Source organism: Platichthys flesus, chromosome 7 (assembly GCF_949316205.1).
Source record: "Platichthys flesus chromosome 7, fPlaFle2.1, whole genome shotgun sequence".
Lineage (NCBI taxonomy): Eukaryota > Metazoa > Chordata > Actinopteri > Pleuronectiformes > Pleuronectidae > Platichthys > Platichthys flesus.
The window spans coordinates 6,503,088-6,523,819 of NC_084951.1; positions in this window are offsets into that span (position 1 = coordinate 6,503,088).

Consider the following 20,732-nt stretch of genomic DNA (forward strand, 5'->3'; position numbering starts at 1 on the left):
CACTGGGCATACAGTTCATTCACACTGCAAGTCTACAGAGCCACATTCACAATAGCGGCCAGCTTTGTTCCATAATAGATACAAAGTCTTTCATATTTCCCCTCCACATGCACTATACATTACAGCAGAAGATTGCTAATGAGGGAATGGTTACAGGATTATTCCAAGGTTGCAGCTTCACATTGTTTGTCTCAGTGGCAGGGGGCCTCGCTGTTACCACGCTGACGGAGACGCGTGCTCAAATAAGAACAGAAAAATAAAGGGGAAAAGGGGGCAGATGCCGGCGCTCAATAACACAGGCTTAATTATAGCAGATGGACAAAATATCTCAGGAATGGAATTTCATAAATCATGCAAGAAGTGCTTTCTCTCTCATTCATTTTTAGGTTATACAGGTAAATATCCTTTTGCATTTAAAACAGGTAGCTTCGTATCGATTCCCTGTCATTCTGCAGCCAGTGGCTAATGCCGTGCCATTATTTATAGACAAGGTGCTCAGCTTATCATGCCCTGAGGCCACTATTACATTCAAGATTAGACTATGAATGATTTAAATGAACCAAGGTTGGGCTATCGATTGAATTCAGGAAACTCAAAACACTCGGCGTTCACTTCAGCCGCACTTAGAGATCTCGCTTTGTTTTGCCCCATAGGCTACACCCTCAATAAACACTTGAGCAGGGCAGCACAAACCCCACTCAAGATGAAACACGTCTTTCAAGGCAAAGGAAAAAAAATCAGAGAGTAAAGAGCATGATAAAATGGCAGCAGTGCTCGTTAACAGCTGCAAAAAAACCCTCATCGGTGCTGAAATTGCTATCGGGAGCGGCAGTTGATAAAAGATTATTATAATTAAGTCAGCGCAAACCAGCCGCGTCAACGACAAATTATTTAAAGAAGACAAAGTGGGATGAGTTGACATTACGCAGCATCGAAAATGCCGAAAAGGCAAGAGAGACAACACGAGATTTGATAGAACAGTCTTACAAATTGCCAATCAAGAGGAGCAATTTAGTAGGGAGTCATTCGAGTGAGAATTGGTAAATGTGTTGACGTGTCGGCTAACAGGTGCGGGAATGACAGGATGTAAACGCTCTGAATGACAAACGTGTCGTTCACCCTTAAAGACTATATTCAATTTCTCTGCATGACTGAGTCTGGATGAGGATGTGAGCTCATCTTAATCCCGTCTGCAACTAAACTAAGTTTGGACTACTACAATGTTTTTTTCTCTTTTTCCTCTCCAACAGGTCAGCCAGTTCAGGGCTAAGAGGGAAAGCAAGAGAGACAGCTGGAGGAGAGGAGAGAGTCAGGGCAGGCGAGAAATCTTCGGCTCACACACACAAACTCACAAACTCACCCAGAACACCCAGTGGCCACGCACAGGGGAGTATCGAGCTGTGTGTAACAAGTTCAGCTGCTCAGTGGAGGTCCAGCTCAGAGGGTCAGGTTGGAGGAGCAACAGGAAGGGAGGGAGGAGTTGGAGCAAGGATGAATAGAGGTGGGAGAAAAGTCTCATTAACAACCCTACAAATCATTCATTTCACTAGAGGAATAGAAACACTTGGGCTCAGACTGCAATTAACACTTATTAGTCTACGCTGGTTCTTTGATGACTGGTGAATCATATAGTCCATGAAATGTCAGGTATGTATTCCCTTGTCCGTCAATTGTCAAAAACCTATAGACATTCTGTTCACTTTCACAGAGTATGGATATTATTAGAGCGCCATCCAAGTTGTTTTTAATATGACTTATCACCTGATTTTCAATTTACAAATATTGTCTATAAAACTGTAACAGCGTTGTAAAAAAGTTTTAACGGCAACATTTTTTATCTTCAACGAAAATATTTAGCTTTATATTACTAAAGCTGGGGAAAGGCAACATTTGTCATTTGCCTAGTAAATAATAAAAGAACCATAAAATACTAATGTTTAGAAGCTTGAAGCATGAGATATGGTTTAGCAATTTTCCATAAAGGAACAAAAACTAATTATCTTCAAAATCTAGGTTTAAATTCTCTGTTGAATTAAAACATTTTTTTATTAATTTCAATGTTTTTGTGTTATTTAAATGGTGAAAAATAAATTGGTAAGCTGGATCAATTCTGGGCATTCTCGACTGCACATTTCTGAATTGAGGAGATCAAATTCTTGTATGACATGTTCTGTAAGATGGCCCAATAGGGTATTAACACCATGTTTACACAGGAGACATTCTGTGTAAATATTGTTTTTATTGATCTGGAAAAACATTATTTGGGGGATTTGGTGTATATGACTGGTACACAGTCTATTCCAAGAGCTCATTCAAAGCGCCACCTCTCAGCCCCTAATGGCCAGCTGTGTAGCAAATCTGTGTTAGTAACACAGGAGTCACATGTGTGAGTTCGACAGAAACGCTGCTCCTACACAATTGAATAGGGTGACTATGAGTTTCGAAAAAGTGCATTGTGGTTCATTGGCGCTGTTGCATTTAAACAAACCCTCAAACGCAGTCGCTAGCCAAACAAATCAGGCTAACGTGAAGAGGAGGCGAATCAGTTGGTGAATCTGTTTAGGTTTGTTGAAGGAGATGGACCCAGGAGCAGAGATGTAACAAAAAGTGCTTTTAATATAAAAAGAACAAACTAAACTCTTACTAAACAAAAACACAAGGAAGCTTACACGAGGGATTTAAGGTGAAGAGGCTCAGGAGAACAGAACAGGACAGGACCGCAGGACAGAACACCACTATGGAGTGACAAGAACAACCAGTAAGAACAAACAATCCGACACAGGACAAAGGAAACACAGAGGCTTAAATACACAGGGAAGGCAGGGGCAATTAAACACAGGTGAAACACATTAGGATTGGGATGACAATCAACAACAGGAAGTTAAGACAGAAATAACACACAAGAAACAGAGACTACAAACTAAAACAGGAAACAGAAAACACAAAAACTAAAATGACAGAACATTACAGAATCTGGTGTGTGTTCTTTCGGTTGTGCATCTCTGCAGCATTTAATAATACCTTGCATGTACTTGAGCAAACCAGCCGGCTATGTTGTGTGTCCCAGGCAGGACACAGTGATTGTTGTCATTATAATCATTCTGCCGGTACCAAGCGTTGGGCACGTCCACCATCAAGCATGAGTCAACCAGACTACTTCCCACTGACTAACTACATCTGTGTTACTGTGCTCTTTTCCTTACATCCATTGCTATAAAATGACCTGAATAAAAATACACATTGTGAATACACCTGCATGTGAGTATGTGCTGGCAGTGCTGGCAGTAACAGTGAGAACAGAGGGGCTGAGAAGCGATGAGAGGACCACCGCTAGCGAGTGTCTGACTTAACAGAGATAAGAGGTGGGGTCAGCCAGAACACCCGTGCTCTGGTAGGGAGGGGAAATGGCTGCTGGGCAGTCCCTGGCCCTGGATCAGAGTCTGGGAGCTGGGAAGAAATGAGACGTGACTAATGGAGGCACTGCTAGCCGACCCCTGATCAGTCAGGAGCAGGAAGAGAAGAGGGGGCAGGAAGGACGCAGGAGGAGAAGGTAAGAATGTAAATGAATGAGGTGAGGCAGCTTGAAGCTTAGCAGTGGGGTGAAAAGGTGTTTGTGTTTGTGTGTGATGCACTTTGATCTGACTTCTGAGATGCCTCCTGAGATAAAGCCAGAGCTCTGACTGTTTGCTTAGAATGATATTTAAGGAGATTGCTGTACAGGGATCTCTGATGTGTCAGAGCCTACACAGTGACAAATGCTGTTTCTATTCACTGACTGAAAACGCAACAAAAAAAACACAAATGACTGGCACAGTATAATAGCTCATGATATAATTAGTCTCCTAAACCTCCTAAACTCTTAAACTTAAAATATTTTTGAAAGTTTGCTGTTTATTCTGTCTTTTAGCAGCTTGGTTGAAACATGGCTATTTTTCACACTAAGATTGCACAGCAGAGAACAGATAATCGATATGCATAACACCAAGAGGGGTCCAAATCTAATTAGGATTGGTATCATGGCCGATCCAGGTATATTTATTAAAGAACCAGTATTAGCAAATCTAAAGCAATTATAAAGCTCTTTTTCCTTCTCACTTTTCTGACCTGGGCTGTGTTTTGTCCCCCTCACACAGCTAATGGTGCAATGCTCCTTCATGACACGCTACAATAAAAGTAACCCTTAAATAATGTAGAAAAAAGCACAAGTGAGAGTGACTCTGAATCCCGATGTCCGTGTAAAGTTCTCTTTGATCTCTGTCTCTGTGTCTGTGTCTTTTTCACTTACAAAGAGAATCAGCGTGCAAGAAGTTCAGGTACCTGCTTTCAAGGGTGAGGATTCCTTTCCATATCAAGGGCCATTAACCTTATACAAAACCCATTTTGTCCTTGCAGCTTCTTCAGTTGAGCTTGATGCTTCCAGCTGTAAAGATGCTTGAGATCTGCTTTATTCATCACTGCGATTGCATCCTTGCAAACTAGTTACACTGGGTTCTCCTCTGAGGTAAAAAAGTAACAGTCCGTTTCACTCGGAAAGCAGTTTCTGGGGCAGTAAACCAGAAACAGTACATCACTTTATAGTGGCTACTGAATTAATCAACACTGACATTAATTAAGATTTAAATTCCATCAAGATAATTAAGCCTAATTTATGTTCAGAAGTTGTAGCTAGAAGCTGAAGAGCAGAAGACATGACATTATGACTGTTGATAAGTACCAATAAGGGACGATAAAATTACCCTATATTCAGCGTTTTTATATTAATTAGCATTAATCCAAGAGAAACTGAGTAAGACAGAGCATCTGAATAGTATGTGTTTGTACAAGAACGGACAACAGACGACTGTATCTTGAAAGACATTTCAATCCGTAAAATCCTCATCTAGGATTACCATCATGTAGCATTATCTACCAACATTACCCATATTACCACGGGACCCATTTGATCTCTAATATTGTTGAGTGTGCATCACTTGAGTGTCACAATCTTTGCAATTATACCCTGCAGGTAAAGAATTGCAATATAAAAATGTATTTATACCCGGTGGTTGCCGGTGCTGTCTTTCTGAAGTAGGATAAATGGAGATGCATTGATTTGGAATCTGAGTCTGATCAATTTAATTAAACAATTTTAAGTTGCTCTGAAAGGAGCTGGTTCCCCAGTGATTTCTAAAGATCGGTATCAGCTTATTTTAGGACAAAACACGATTTTTAGAGGTTACACCCTACCATGCTCAATGCTGCTCTGTGTACAATGTGGCAACTGGAAGGAAAAGGCCTTTCATTTAACTGATTAAATGAGATTCAACCTCATTAGATTGCATCTTTTGCAAGATCATTGTATTGCTTGATTGTTGTAGTGTTCAAGCTGCTCTTCTCTGCTTGCCTCTGTTTCCATGACCTATTACCACTATTTTACACATGCTGACCTGCATTTTATTTCTGGATTTGTTTACTGAACCAGACAAGGCTAATGTTCCCTGATGTCAACATCAAGCCAACCATGTCAAGATAATTTTATCCTTACCCCCTTTAAATCTTGTAAAAACTGGCTATGAAATGTTAATGATCCCGCAGAATTCCTTAAATCATTAACGGTAGCGGTTGTGCACATGCACCAATATCATTCGCATTCTGTCGAAAGAGGGACAAGTTATTGTGTGTGAGAGAGGACTGCATTGCATGCAGCTTATGGGTATGAACACAACTGTAGCTGAAACTATGAGGTCTGACTGTCTGCACGGCAAGTCAATACTGTATGGACAATAGCGCTGTAGATCACATGGCACATAGTGCTGCACAAAGGTATGAAATGGAGCAAAACACCAAGATGTCTTTATCAGGACACATTAGACCAGCACAGTCTAGATAATTCATTGGAAGTACTTCATAATTGTTATCAATACGTAATCCTATTGACTTTTTCAAACAAACATTTTCAAAAACTAGTAGCATAAACATAACATCATTGAGAAACACAACCATAATTTTATTATTTGAATAATGCTTCAGTTTTTTAGCAAAAGATCACATTCACTCAAGAATAATTGTTTATTTTTGTGGTATTATAATTAAAGGGCAATCTATTTTTGACAGGCAGTCTCACACAATAACAGGTGACGCCATCAACAAAAACCACTAAAGACTTAGAAAGTTACCAACAGTTTAAACTTTGGAGTTGAAAACTAGAGAGCTGGAACGTAGTGTTCACAAACTGCAGGACAAAGCATTATTGAAAATATTTTTCTCTTCTCCAACTAACCTCTGTCTGAAATTGAGAAGTAACATTGAGCAGGATACTCCCCCACTCATTTTGTTTACATCAGAAGGCTGTGGGCTCTTTAAGATTTTGTAAATTAATTTTTGAAGACAATTTCATCGTTGGGGAGCAGAGCAAACCTCCAGGAAAACAGCAGGAACTACAGAGTTTGCCAACTACCAGGGTGTTTCAGACTTTTATTGGCAGTAATAAAAAGCTCTAACGGCATCAGAAACATTAACCTTGATATCCCCACAGAAACTTGGAGCTCTGTACCAGTTTGAGTGTTTACTTCATAGCAGATCTCAAGTTCAGCTCGGCGGTGTGTGGATCACATTTTGCTCCAAGGCATCTTAACTCGTTATGTGGTTTGTAAGTACTTGTAGTACTGCCAGTTTCACATTAGCAATAGCACTGCAATATTTTCTGATACTGTAAGACATAGAGAACTGTTTTTTCTTCACCAGTGATGAGAAACACAAATAGACAGGTATCCTTACTGTACATTTGCTCTTATGTAGTTACTTTTGACTAACTTTTTAATTACAAAAAAAAAGTTGTATTTATTTTTCTTTCACAAAAGGAAAAACCTACTTACTGACGCCTAGAGGCATGGATTTTATGTTCCATTCAACAGCGTCAGTGCCTGGTGGTTGTGAAATTGGTGTTAAATCTGTGTGGGTGGGCATTTACAAACAGGCCTGGGTCAAAACCTGTTGTGTGGCTGTACTGTGTTTGGTCAATTGAGGATGTGGTTGAGAACAGTTGTGGTTAAAATAACTACTTCTAGTGGAAAGCTGTTACAACTTGCTTGAATAGTAGCTAAATGTCGTTGGATAACGTTATTTGCTAATTACAACTTTCATTCATTAATGGTGTCATACTTGTATTCTACCTGGTGTCAGCGTGTTTTAACTCTAAAACTGTTTGCTTCTATTCCGCTCTTTGTGCTCACTTGTGCAATATTTTGATACAGATTAATTCACAATGAAACTTTTCTCATTTATATGTCTTTACATATTTCTTTTGTCTAACGAAAGAACAATAGTGACTGGAACGTTGACCATCAAGACATGTTCACAGGCTGTCACTTACCAGCCATTTCCATTCTTCTCCGATAAAATCAAGATTTGATAAAGGTGGCAGCAAAGCGATCAATTACATTTTAAATACAATCGCTGTACTTTGATTTAGGTATATTTTATATTTATTCCATAAAAGTATCCAAAAAGGAATAATGGCAAAAAAATGCACAATATATGCATTATCATTCTACTTTATAGTGTTAGTTAAAATAGTCTCTGATGTCAAACGTGTTGCCAAAGTTAAAGCCACAATGCCCTGGCTTTGAAGTCAATACAATACCTTTAAAAGGTAGTGGGTATTCCACCGGCCAATAAACAGCCTCTGGCGTGTTGGAGAGGAAGAAGAAACAATAGTAATGAATACCTTGACGTTGGTTGCCACCCACCAATAGACTGAACAAAGAATAACAACACCTGGTTCCCAATCCTTGAAAAGACAGTTTGTATAATCCACATTTATATCCTCAGTATTATTAAGAAAATATGAAAAATGAGAATTCACTCATTATCTACTCACCACAATGCCGATGGAGGGGTGGGTGAAGTGTTTGAGCGTGTGAAACACTGCTTCAGTCTCAGGGGTAAAACTTGTAGCAGAATCTGATGCAGTTGAGGTAAATGGTGACCTACACTTCAGACGTAGTAAAACAACAGAATAAACACAACATTCCTCCATACTGCTCCTGTGGTGTCATCCAAGTGTCCAACATGGCGTACTGTGCAAATATACTTCTGTACATTCACTACTTGTATGATAATTAAAGTAATCAATATAATAGAGGATAAGCAGAGCTCCACATTGTATCATCATTAGTTAAGAAACTTGAGCGCCAAGTTAAATACAGTCACTGTCAGAAGGAAAACACGATGAATCATTTCAGCAACCAACTACCAAAAATTGAAATATTTGAAAAACTTCCAGTCTGAGTTTGCCTCTACTTTTTCAATTCTTTGATAAAGTTCTGCAGTTGTTTCTAAATACACTCTTTCAGGAGTTAAGGGTCTCTTATTGACTTTAACATGCTCTATACAATTGTTACCAGAAACTGGGCCATAAATCAATATGGATGCTGTATGTTGCTACACTCAGGGTAGAGAATGGAAAAAATTGTTGAGCAGACAAAGAACTAATCACAGTACAATAAACAATAACACAGAAAAACGGAGATGCTCAACGATTGGTTGGGAAAAGGGAATAACCTACGATTTGCAGGTTGTGATCCTGCAACGTTTCTTTTTGTATTTTCAGTATTGTCGATGGTGCTGATGAATGGTGATGAGTGACAATACAAATATGACTGTCAATGTGTTCACAATGTAATTATAGTGATTTATATAGAGAGCAGGTGTTTAGATTTATACAGCATGTCCCTGGATTCAGTGTTATGAATGCCGGATTCCGATGTTGTTCTGGAAAAGCTGACTGAGAATGAATCAACTGAACAGATTAAAGTCCAGATCGTACTCTTTATGACTTACATACATACGGTGTTGTAGTATTTATTTTCCATCTTAAGTGTGTTTGCATGTTTTTTGTTATTGTTATTGTTTGTTCCAAAAGTAAAAGAACTGAAGACAGTATTGGGATAAAAGTTAACCTCGCAGGTGACTGCAAGCCAACTATAGCCTCCTGTTTGTCTGGCACTGCTGCAGAGGGCTGGGTCATATGCCCAAAAGTTATATCAAGATAATGTTTATTTAGTTGAAATAGATAATTATCTGATTAATGTTGCGGTTTTAAATTATTTTTGTAGCAAACAGCTGGATTGATAGTGTTGTACCAATTCAGTGTGGTTATACAAGGCATACAAATTATATCAATAATACACAAACCTTGTTATATTGTTTGTCATGTTTTGTAGTTCAGCCCTCCTGCAGTCTGTCTCACCGGCTCAAGCTTTGGCTCTCTCCCTCACACAACCATCTGAGTGTGACACAGTGGGCCTCCACCATTCACAGCTTGTAAAAGTTCAAAATGTCTCATTTAATTTGTCAGCAACATTGTGACACACTGCTCTAACTAAATAAGGCAATGCAAAAGTACAATGTCATGACAACTCTACTCATTATTAAGAGTATGTAATGTGTAGCGCCTCTGTTTTTTTTAGAACAGGTTTGTATACAGCAGATCCAAGAGAATCAATAGGTTGGCTCTCAGCCATCCACAAGCATGTTGCTGCTTAAAACACATAATGCAAATATGTCAACATGTAAGAAAACTGTACATTTTCGGATTAGGATTAGTCCAATGCCAGGGAACATTTCTGACAGACCTTTGTCTTTTGTTTATTGAACGAACAAACCCAAACATACAGTCAAATCATTAAGACCTATCTTCAGTGACAAGAGGAACAAGGAATTCCGCTGTCTAATCCTCACAGATGTCTGATCTCAACATCAGTCTGGGAGCATGTGAAGAAAAAAGGAAACAGTATGGTACATGCCTTGACAAATTGTATGCAAGGGCACCTAAGAAAACTAATGCAATTTCAGAAGAAAACTGAGGTCACACTAAAAATGTATTTGATTTAGTTTTGTTTGGTTTACTGCACTGGGTAAATTTGAAAAAAGAAAATGCAAAATGTTTCTTTAAACTGTCAGCAATTAATCGTAACAAATCTCCTATCCCCTACAAAATGGTCAACCTGGGGGATAAAAGAGATACAACAACCTTTCAGTGAAAAATGCAACACAATAGTAGCACAATGCACATTATTCAAACATGGCTCAACAGGCAACTAATACTAAGAAGTAAACAATAATGTCCGTGGTAATGTGGGAGCAGCGGAGCATTGAGAGGCACACGGTAAACACTGTCCTCATAACAAACTAATTATTCTGGAACTGAATTAGACATTCATATGCTACTGGACATTTGTTCATCAGAGTCATTCATCAGGGACTGACTCAGTGTGTAGCCATGACCAATGCTGTGGATGACAACAGGCAGTATTGGGCTTTTGGGATCGGGATCCATGTGTAGGCTAATCCATTTAATATGAATGATTAACGCAGCTGCAGTTAGTAATGCATTGTATTGCTGCTCGGTAATTGAGTTTGATTTCTTTAAAGATTCAGTGTGTAGAATTTAGTGACATAAAGTGGTGAATTGGCATGTTGCAGCTGAACACCCCTCACCTCATCCTCCCCTTCCAAGCATGACAGCGAACCTGTGGTAACCTTCAGTTTTCATAAAAACTCAGAGGGTGTTAAGTCTGTCCAGTGCGGGCTACTACAAGAAACATGGCGGCCTCCATAGAGAGGAGTCAGAAGAAGTCACCTGCCACACACAACACAAGATGAGATGTGACACGCACAACTAGAACATCAGGGACTCAAGTGACTGGAATGATCCAGATTCATGATCTGACTAGACTATATAACTTAATACATGCAAATGTCTGTTTGTGCGAGGAGTGACATAAACACACACAAACAGATACAGACCGACCTGTACAGAGGAGACAAATTATTCTCACAGATTAAATCACAATGCTGTTTTTTTAACCTCATTGTTTTGGAAGAAGTGACGCCATGTTTATCTATGCACACATAAATACGGTTTCAGCAGGTTTTTATAAAGATCCCAACAACAGCCAGACATGAACCAATAACTTTTAGCCAAATTTATCTTTCCCAGCACTTGGCCTTACTCTGCTGGCAGTTAAGCACAGGTCTGTCTCTGGCTTAGTCTCTTTCCAGTCTCGTGTCCATGTGTTTCTCTCCTGGTGGCAGCTCAAAAAACAAGAATCGGAAAGCCACAACACAACACAACTACAAAAGCTACAACGCAAGTACAAAAGCCTAACAATGGAAGCACACTGAAGTGAGCAACAAGGGATGTTGACAATGAAACAAACAGAGGGTACTCTCTGCAGTCAAGAAATGGTTGTATGGGTCAAGGGAGCTGTCATTGGTGAAAACCTGGAAAAGCCAGTTGCCACTTGAAATGTGGTGATACCCTTTTTGGTTTGCTTCGAGCACCTGTGCAGTAACATCTCAAGCAACACATTAGACAAGCAACACATTTTAAGCAGCAATTTGCTTCACAGGGTTTTCACAAACGATAGCTCAGGAAAGAGTAAAAAGAAAGTAATTGTTTGCTAATTACATGATCTCTCAATTCTGTTTTGATTCTGTTTTTATAGTTGTGCTGTGGCCTTTGTATAAGTGTTTCCTGTTAATATGCTTGCCATCAGATTACAGATACTTTTTATAGAATAAGTTCTTATTGAAAAGTTAAAGTCAGACAATTGTAATCCCATTACTTGTACACTGTCACCCTCTTTGCCAAAATGGGAGCGTAGCAGCTATTATCTAGAGGCTAAAGGCAGAATTTCTTGCTTTGAGGCTCTTTTTTTTAGATTCATTCACCCTCATTTTCTTCTTTCTTTCATCCACTTCAGTGTCTCTCTGCCCTCGCTGTCTTCTCAGAATGAAATGCCATTCTGCATTAGGGAGTGAATTGGTGAGACTGATGGTTTTTGAGGGTTTCGGGAGATAGCTTAGTTGAGAGTGAAAGAATGTGTGACGGTGCGTGTGCGATTAGGCTTGTGTGCGTGCGTGTGTGTGTGTGTGTGTGTGTGTGTGTGTGTGTGTGTGTGTGTGTGTGTGTGTGTGTGTGTGTGTGTGTGTGTGTGTGTGTGTGTGTGTGTGTGTGTGTGTGTGTGTGTGTGTGTGTGTGTGTGCGCGCGCGACTGTGAAGGTGAGATTCAAAGAGGAGAGAAAGTGAGAGAGCCGCAGAGAGCTTGTCAGCCAACACGGGTCATGAAAAATGCATGGAGGTTGTGGTGTCAGTTTGCTGGAGCGAAAGCTGCAGAGAAAGAACACAGACAGGGCTTTCTGAACTCTGCAACTCTCGCTGTCTGCACTCTCACTCACCCGGCCAGCCATTGCCATTCATACGCTACAGCTCACTTCATTAGTCCTGCTTGCCTCTCAGCCGCCTGTACTCTCCACATGCTCTCTTAAGGTTTAACTGTGCTGTTGGCACTGATTATAGACTTTTCTCTACCACTATTAGACCTGACTGGTGCTGTCCCCCTGCATATCTCCTCTGTAACATATGAAGATGAAGCATAATAAGATCAGTGTGGCAATGCAGCTACCCAACACCCTGACAACACTGGCACACATACATCAACATAATTGTTGATTGTTTAGCCTTAACAATCCACTGATTCTCATGTACATTTTTAGGAAAAATTAACACAACTTTGGTTCAAACATCAGATTTTTCCGCCTTAGAAAAAATGCAATATGGGCTTTTCTCCTTTTGAGACCAAGTCTGACACCTGTGTGCTTCTCCCTTTAGAGCCGGATGATACATGACCAATGAAATGCATAGTGATTCGCTGAAATTCAAGCATGGAGATATGAAATGGGTTTCTTTTTTTCTGCAATTTTAGCCCATAAAAAAATATATTTAAAGTTGTGGGCCAGACATTGGTTCGAAGGCCTTAGCAGAGGTAGCGACCTTGAAGCAGAGTAAAGCAGTTACTTGGATGAAAACAACAATGACACAGACATAGAAGATTCAGACACAGACTTAGCCAGGGCTCAGCGAGTGAGAGGCAAGTAGGGGCAGGAGGGGGAGAATGAGGATTTCAGGGAGTAAAGCTAGTATAAGAGCTAGGTCAGCAAAGGCAAAGGTAAATACAGACCTGCCCCGAAGACAGTCACTAAACTTTTATTTCTCAGCCTCTGAATCCGATAGTTATATAAAATATATACGATTTCAGTGATTCAAACTTTGACTTTTATTGTAAATAATTACTTTTGCCCATGAACAGATCTTTTGTGGTTTTCACTTCATGTTTCTATCTGATTAAAAAAACGCTGGTTTTAGGAAGTTGTTTTCAAATGGTGGGTGCATCAGGTCTTAATAGGTAAATTAAAGCAGAAACAGTAAATAAGATATTGAGTGCTTGATCACTGTCAAAAGGGTTGTAACTCTAAGTGTGGAGAAGAGCAATATCAAATAAGTTTTTACGCCTTAGGTTATGCTGGGAAATGAATCTAGAATTTTCACTTTCAGTTGGTCCACTGTCCACTGCAGTTTTCTCTAGGGTTAGAGAGATGTCAATATTGTGAGACAAGATATGAAAATATGAAGTGCCTTCAGCTGGGAGTGTCCCCATCCAAAAAGTAGCAATAAGGGAGAGGGTTAAGAACATCTTCATCTTCTAGAACAAATTTTCAGTATGCAGTTCTTCAACATTAAAGGTATGTTATAATGTGATTTTCTTTGGTATAAGTAATACTTTGCTTTAATTTAAGTTATGACAAAAGGTCTGTACCTGGGAGTCAGTGGTGAAGGGATGACTCTGTGTTCAGTCTTGTTGGAGTCTGTCAGTTCTGTGATGTGAAGTTAGTAGATAGTAGAATAATAATAGAATAACAGTAAAATAATTTTAATCTGTTTTGGTAGTATTATCAATCAAACTTGTTAAATTCAACGTTACGTTAGCGTACAGTCTAAATAACTTCTTGTTAATAATGCCAGCTCAACCAATTTCAAACTACAGCACCTGCGCTAACGTTATGTCTGGAACACTAATTTATGTGACAGTAATACTTCAGCTACTCAATTTAACATACTCAGTCAAGTGTAGAATCAATGTTAACAATAGATTACGAGGATGGCAAGTGAAACAACAGAACTTAACTTATTATTCCAATAAACTGTGACGCTTTTCTCTGACTTGTGATCCAGTTCATGTTGGTGTTCTGTCATTTTAAAAATTGTGATAATCAATTATACACTCCTGTAGCAGGAGTGTATAATTGAGGGCCAATTCATTAGCTGGCCGATTAGCCGAGTTTATCCTACAAGCCAGGTACAGACACACTGATATCGACTAACACATTAACAGAAACTGGAGCACTATGTCCGGACAATCAGTCGTACAAGAAGTCTTATTATTTATCCGATATGTTGCTCAAAACTTGTCCGCAGACTCAAAGGATCATTCTAGATGACGATGATTAGCTGTTAGCACAGGTAAAGCCGAGCAGGCAACAGCTGCTAGCAGCCAGGGTGACGAACTAGCGGGGATGTCAACTGTCAATCAGCTGATAATTATGCATAATTTTCAACATTTCTATCATCTAAATGAGCGAGTGAGACAAACGTTTACCCCCAGCTCGGTTTTCACAAAGGAGGAACTTTGTGATTGACAATATAACCGTTTTTGAACAAGGCTGTAAAAAATGTTTAATTCTGCTCTGAAGTTGGGATTTTAACATGGCAGTCTACGAGAATTGACTCGTTCTTGGAGCCAGCCTCAAGTGGCCACTCAGTTAACTGCTGTTCTCTGCACCGGCTTCATCCTCAGCCACGGTTGTTGCCACTCGCTCGTTACTCATTCTTGCTGTTAACATGCTTGTTTTGATGGCATGAATAGCAAATTTAAAAGCTTGTCACATTGATTCAAATATTTGAATTTGCAATATAAGATATATTCCAGTGTATTTAAATAAAGTTTCAGGGTTATATTGCAAGATCTCACACTTACATTTAAGAACAGTATCCCCAAAAAGAGTTTTTGTGACAGACAAATAATTATTTGGCAGGTTGACTTGGATGATCGACGGATTATAATTACTGGGAATTTCAAAAGATTCAGCTAAGTAAAAGAGTGAATCGTGAAATCAAAATAATGAGCTGAAAGACACTAGAGGGCATCATGTGCTAAAGGAACTGCAGAGAGAGAAGAGGTTTGTCTGTGTATTCAAAACTACAACTTTAAAAGTTTCACAGTAATTTAATCATTAGAATATGTGAAAATATTGATTCGGGTAGCTTTTACAAAAACAAGGTTGTTACAACTTTTGTACTTGTTTTAATTCAAACCTGGTTCATGCTACTTTAAACTGTGGAGGTCCCAGAATGCTTTGCCCAGACTGAGGAAACAAAGAGAAGCAGATTTCCCTGCTGATTACACTGCTGATAACAATAAAACCAGAAACAGAAATTAAATGAAAATGCTTTCTCCTCATTTTGCCATGTCACCCCAATCCATTATACATCTAACCTTGTTTTGCTGCAAATTACACTCCTCCAAAGATTCTCTTTTCACTACAGAGTTATTCTTTTTCAAATTCAAAAACACTGCAACATACAGTCAACCAAGGTTACCTCCGCCTCCTGCTCCTTGACACAAAGAAAGGAGCAGAGAAGGAAGAAAAACAAGCTGTGCCTTTATCCTTCCACTCATTATACATTAAGATTGCTTTTACATGTTTGTTAAGATAGCGAAGCCTAATGGACTTTGTGTGTAAAACATCATCGATGTATGCTACTGCACGTTGAATAATTAACTGCAGTGCTGCTTAATGCTCTGCATGGTTCTTCCACATACACTATACAATATACATAGACAGTATTGCTGTGCATCCTGAAAGTCAGAAGTAAATTAACAGTCTTAACCTGGAGACCAGCAAATGTAAATAACTGACAAAAAACGTTGACACTTATTTTAGTATCCCAGCTGCAAATCTTACTATCTCTAGTGTAAACCACTTGAATGCTGGGCATACACTAAAGTATTTTAGAAATAAAGAACTCCAATTCATACTGCACAAGTAAATCATCTGTGATGTGAAGCCGAATGTCAGTATTTATGTGCTCCCACTGTGTGGTACGATCGTCAGCCACGACCTGACTGCTCACGCTGTACATGTAAAATGGCCCGCGGAAAGCTACTGAGCCCCTCTGGTGACATTTGGGAATAAAAAAATAACATGGCCACAAAATAATAACACATGGGAACTAGAGAATACGTTTTGCACTGTAAGTAACATTACATTACTAAACATTAGGTTTCTTTAGTGTCTATTTGGCACATTGAGGCGTCTCCTCAGGTTGGTGCTTTTCTTCCCAGCTTCTTTTTAGCTGCAGGGATTCTCTCCAAAGTGGCTTTTTCAAACCGAGCCCCATTGTTGTTGTCACATCCTTTTCCCATTGTTTCCCACAGTAGCAAGGCTGGGCGAAACGACCCAAAACTAGATCAGGTTAAAAAGAAAATCAGTTAAAAGTTGTTTTTGCTTTTGTCTGTTGTTTAACATTTGTTTTCTTGCTGCTGAGTGAAGGATGCAGTTTTACAGGAGGACAAACACTAAAATATTTTACAAAGCTGGGGTAGATCAATTATGATTTCTACTTCCTAACTGTGCTTGCAAAATACATAAGCATCACATGGATATGTCTTATTATCATTAATTAAAATTATACTGAAATAATTATTGATTTGGTTTTATTTTGCATCCCTTAACTATGTCACTTAAGGGCATATACTACCTTGGTCCAGGCAAGCAGTGTTGGCAATGTGTCCTTGTGCTAGTGTCACAAGGAAGATGATAGGCACTCTGTGTACAGTGGACAGTGTGCTGTTTATGTTTGATGCTCTGTTTGCATACTGTACTCGGTCAGCACACAATATTCAGCTCCAGGCAAGATAGGAACCCAGCAAAGAGTCAGTGACTCTCCACATGCACTGCAAATGTCATATGGAGAGCTTTGCTACATAAATATGCAGATCCTGTGTGTTTGCAGCTCAAACATCTATATTGAAGTATAGGTTTTTGCTCTTCCTATTTATGTACTGAGAATAATAATGAACACTGAATAAACATAGTCGAGATGACATTAGAGTCCCTGCCATACTTTTATAAAAAAAAAAATGCATATTCTGTATGATCCAAGTTCTACTTTTTTGGACAAACATTCACCTCAGGATTACCTTCAGTAATGAGCAGCGTTGATGAACGATGCAAATAGCTGTTGTTTTAACAATAATTAATTTAAGGTGGCAAAGACTATCTCACTTAATCAAGTAATTGTTTGATCTATTAAATGTCAGATAAAGAACTTAAAAGAAATTAAGGAAAAGTATTAAGTGTTTTTTGCAATTTGCGATGTTGACAGTGTTTCCCAGATAATTAATTAAATCTATGGCTTTAACAGCGATGCAAAAAGGTCACTCTCATGCAAAACTGATTCCAAGTGAGAGGTTCACAGACAAAAGAGTAAAAGACAAGTTCTCCTAAGAGAGAAGGAACTGCATTGATGCCACAACCGCAGAGGAATCTACGAGGCTTTACTGTCAGGCTGTAAAAACATTATCGACCACAGATATATATTCTGTTTTGAGTTAATAAGTGTGCAAGATCACTGCCTTATTCATTGTATGTGTTCACATGTTTGGCCAATAAACCATTATACAACAAAAAGTTGTAACCATAACAGTAGACACTGCTTCAAATATGGATGTTTGTGAAGATACATTTTATATTTCACACAACCCAGCGGACCACAGGATATTTAATGTCACATTTTCAAAGGGGACACCCAAGACTTGTGTAGGCAATTCTGGATCCAACCAAATGTGAAATTGGTGTTTTTACAGAAAATTATGACGTCACAATGAGGCTGACCTTATAAGTTAAGGATATAAGATGTCATCACAAAATCAATTTATTATATTAGATATTTATTTGTTTAATTGTGTAAGAAATACAATTTTATGAGGTAGCATTGGCTAAACTGGGTAAGTCAATCATTCAGTGAAAGTAAAGCATATAGCCAGGAATAGACAGAATGGATGTTACGCAAAATGTTGGGTTTAATTTGGGAAAGTTAAGTTCCCTAATAATTGGGCTCCAATTGCTCTCAAATGAAAATCGTATGTGTTTTTCCGAAGCCTGTAAAGATGTATCCATGAAGCAAGTTCCATGAACCACCTGGAGAAACAAGGAGAACTGGTAGCTTTCCATATACTTAGAGAGTTAGTCTGTTTGCTACTAACATACCAAACATAAGGGTCTGCTGTACAGTATGTTCAGTGCAAGAGAAGCTACAGAGCAGCAAAGCAGGGCAACCAGTACGTCAGGTTGAATCTGTAGATGATACGTTTTAGAATACCATTTTTAAAGTTACATCTATCACAAATATCAGGAACATTAGGGTACATTTCATTTATTTTTTCTTCCAAGAATGACCTTATATTGAATCAACTGCAACGAGGCATTAATTGAGCCTAAATGGATCCTCTCCCTCCCCTCCAATCTCAACGCTCAAATCCACATCAAGATCTGCTTCCCGGACAGATTATGTTTTGATGAAACAAGACATATTAGCAAATAGTCGAGGAAGGAGGACATCCGGTGACTTGTGGAGTAGCTGTGTGTATGGTAGTCTCTGCTCACAATAATATGAATTAATACTAATATGACCTTTGACCTCTGATGACCACTCAATCTCGAGTCCAAGTGAAAGTTTCACCCAAAATTCTCTAAAGGCACTCCCACAATATCATATTCAACAGAATGGGATGAGCGGACAGACACACAACCCTCACAGATAATGCCTCTGGCGAAAAGACAGAATATATCAAGAACTAGGTTTATCACCTCAGGCAGAACCATACAATGTGGCACATGAGGCTCAAGTGCTTCAAGTTTCAAACACAAGCAATTTGACCTTTCGGCTTGAACAAGCAGCCAGATGTGGAAACAAAAAAAGAAAACACCTCAACAGGAGCCTGTAACAGTACTAAACTTGTTTTATTTGCATCATTTAACTCTCAACTCTTTGAGATGTCAAGCTTGAGATAAACAGGTCATTGCTAACCTGCTGCAATGTATGCTAATACAAATGAAAAGCAATGAAAAACATAGCACAAATTTTCCTTTTGTAATAAAACGTTGTATTTGGCCACACAGGGGGATGCCCCTTAGTTTGCTACTCACAGGTTGATTAAATTGTCAATCACACTCAACAATTAACATCAGTTTGTTTATTTGGAATCTGTTTATTTGCTTTTAACTTTACAATGTTTAGATGATGCACAGATTTTAACACTGTAGGGCTCCACAGGGAATTGCTTTTTTATATTAATCATTCACTTCTTTGTCATTGAGTTACCGTGGATGTTTGGGGAGGTCCCTTCCTGCTGGCAAAAGGTGCAGCTGAGGGCTGAGGACACTTAAATCTTGGAGCCAGCTCATTGGGCAAACCCATGTGCTGCTATGTCAGGGGGGGCTTTTGTTTAGTTATTTTGCTTAGTAATTAGTTGCAGTTGGTGGCCATCTTGTTTAACTCGTGTTTGCCATTTGGTTTAGGCCATCTATGTGGCCTCATGTCTCATTGTGGTTTATTTTTGTTTGTATTTCTTTGGGTAAATAAAAACCCAGGTCTTTAATTTTACGACTCCAGTTTCCTCATTGCCTCACTGCTTGATCCCTTACAACTACAAACAGCATTTGTTGTCGCCTCTCTCCCTTGAGTAAACTGATCATCCTGCAGGTCATCAGTGAGCCATTATGTTTGGAGTGGGTAGAAATGGAACGCAATTTATATCCGCGGCAACAAGTGATAACTGTGGTGGAAACTGTGCTTCAACCATCAAAAACAGCAGCTTCATTCTGGGCTGTTAGTTAAAAAATGACCTCTCTATTCCCGCTTATAGATTCTCTCTCTTTATTCACACACCACGATCCAAATTTTATCTATTCATGCCTGGCTAGCTCTAATTATCTCCCTCTCCTTCATGTATTCCTTTTCTGCCTTTCTTTACTCTACAGTGTCATCTTACCTGCCTGCCAGCCGGCATGTCAGCAGTTTTTTTCGTCTCTCTCTGTCTCTCTACACTAACTTCAGTGTGAGAACAATTGTCTACCTGTCCCATGTTTAGATTGCCTGGCTTGCATTGTGTCTGTCAGACTCACTGTCTTTACACACCGTGCCTGGCAGCCACACCTGTCTGCTAAGTACTAAGCAGCGTTTCCCCTGTCTGTCTTTATTTGTGTAGCTCGCAGTCTGTGAGGCTGGTCGGGCTGTGCCATTGCACAGTGCGTCTGATAATCAATGCGACACATACAGACCCTCCGAGTCTTGAAATGTCAGTGCTGTAAATTCATCTCCAACAACCTCCTCCTCCACCCTGGCTCGACCTGTACTGTTAAACTGTGTGCATGTGTGAATGCACACTCAGTAGATGCGAGAGGCGGTGGTCTAGTGGCAGAAACTTGGACTATGGGCAGAGAAGGTCTCTGGTTCGTCTCTGGTTCGACTCCACGGAGAGACAACAAAAGACGAACCTGGATTGATCTGTCCAAAAATCCAAGAGTCTCTCTACCCTGTCTCCCTACCCTGCCTGAGCAAGGCACCTTACTCCCCCAACATCTGCTCCCCGAGCGCCGTAAATGGTTGCTCACTGCTCTGTGTGTCCTGCACCAGATGGGTCAAAAGCAGAGATTAAATTTCCCTACATGCATGAGTGTGCCTTTGCATGTCTGTGCATGTGTTTGGTATGAATAAATGGATCTTAATCTTAATCTTAGATAACAGTGACATACATACAAGGTTTTCAAAGTTTGTGTGGACTGGT